The 1,996-nt window shown below is 37.2% G+C and overlaps 1 non-coding gene across 1 annotated transcript; it reads left to right on the top strand.

Moving 5' to 3' along the window:
• The first annotated feature begins 801 nt into the window (after positions 1 to 801).
• Positions 802 to 964, top strand: LOC114498363. Its single transcript, XR_003684785.1, has one exon. It is a non-coding gene; the product is annotated as a U1 spliceosomal RNA (small nuclear RNA).
• Positions 965 to 1,996: the final 1,032 nt, after the last annotated feature.

Here is a 1,996-nt window from a genome sequence, read left to right as displayed (position 1 = left end):
TAGGAGATGGGAGGACTGAATAAGGCAAACTAAGGAGTTCTTAATAAAAAAAGACAAAGTTCAGAAACTGATGGTCAACATCAAATGTCAAACTATAGAAATGAATCTAGAGCATTATGTAATCAGGAACTGAGGATATCAGGAAGAATAGCTGAAAATGTTAGTGCAAGATTAAAGTGAATTATTCATGAACTTCAGGCTGTTTATTTCAGTTAAATTGAATTATTAGTGAAACTCAGGCCATCAATTGTATACAAGGTAAAAATATAGAGTTCTAGAGAGCTTTGTAATAGAATTTTATTTTGAAATAACTTTCAACTTAGAGAAAAACTACAAAAACAGTACAGAGAGTTCTTGTAGATGTTTCTCCCAGCTTCTCATAATGTTAATATCTTAGACAACCAAAGTTCAATGGTCAAGACTAGTTTTATATTGTTTTTAACTCTGTGCTAGCTATGTGTTGAGAGTTGGAGCCAGCTGTCTCTGACCCTTGCACAGGGCAGACCAGATAGGTAAGGAGAGTCGAATAACATGTGCCATCGTATGAGACTGAATGACAGAAAGGGAGTGGTCTCAAGTGATACTTCCTGATGAAAACTGTGCTATGGAAAGGAAAATTCTGTACATTCTCAATTCCCATCTATGGAAATGAGATAAAAGAAAGGGATGAGAGAGAAAAACAGATTCACAGTCATATCCCTAAGGAAATTGTGAAAGAAAAGCAGGTGTGTGGCAATTAAAATGTGTCTTGCACCTTACAGATCACTGGTTGGAAAAACTCTAATTAAGATTCATTTTCTCACACTTACCTGGCAGGGGAGATACCATGATCAAAAAGGTTGTTTTCCTAAGGCAAGGTTTATCCATTGCATTCTGGATGTGCTGACTCCTGCAATTTACCCAAACTGGGAAGCTCAACTACAAAATTTGCAATAAGAGGACTCTGTGTTCATGCTCTGCCCTGGGGGGTGGGGGGGGGGGAGGAAAAAAACAGGTTAATTTTCTCAGATTTACTAAATAGACTTAATGAGTCATGAAGGAGGAAAAGCACTGATTACTGCCATGTCTACACATTAAAACTCCACTGCTTAACACCTTTAGGGATTCTCTTCCACATACCTCTGAGCAGGTGAGGCATGGTAACTCTATGATTAGCATTCATATGATGGCTTTCACAGATGACTGAGATGGAAGTGCTTGAAATAGGTTTTCCAATTGCACCATGGTATCAGAGATGACCCAATGAAAGAAGAATAGTTTAAAGAGTAACCACAGTAATAGCTTGATACTCTTTTTGGATAACAGTTACAGAAAGCAACAGAGTGACTTCAATCCACTATAGGCTGGTAGAGAAATATTTGAAAATGTAAAACACTTACTAAAACACTGTTGTAGTCATTACCATACACAGAAATTTCCTACTTGGATATAGGATCAAGAAACTTTTCTAAGGAATGGTAGGAATCTGGGCAGATACCATTTGAAAATCTTCCACAAATATAAAATGGTGTAAACAAATGTTGTGTTTTCAAAGGACTTTTGAGCAGAAAGATTTCACTCATTCGTTTATATAATTAACAAATAAACTGTGCCATGTTCATATTCTGGTTATATAGCTATGAATTAGGACTGGTAGATCTTTTATATTCTAGTTGAGGAAATAGAAAAATTCTAAAAATATACCAACAAACAAGATAATTTTAGATAGTGATTTAATGCTTTGAAGAAGAGAACATAGGGTTAAGTGATAGAGGTCAACAGGTGTGGAGGCAGCAGGGCTCCTTCAGATTATGCTGCAGGCAAAGCCCCTCTGCAGAGGGGACTGTTTGATACTGCAGTTTTCTGTCTGCTACTGATCAGAAAGGCAGTAGTTAGACATTAGGACTTGCCTTTACCAGTGTATTCCTGGACTTTGTTAAGAATTCAGCCAGTCAAGGGCGCCATAAAGACAAGACTGATTCCAGAGCTCAGGAAGGGAAAGTATAAGATAAGTCAT

Source organism: Phyllostomus discolor, chromosome 5, assembly GCF_004126475.2.
Source record: "Phyllostomus discolor isolate MPI-MPIP mPhyDis1 chromosome 5, mPhyDis1.pri.v3, whole genome shotgun sequence".
NCBI lineage: Eukaryota > Metazoa > Chordata > Mammalia > Chiroptera > Phyllostomidae > Phyllostomus > Phyllostomus discolor.
The sequence above is the reverse complement of the archived record's forward strand: the minus strand, read 5'-3'. Positions and strand labels throughout refer to the sequence as shown.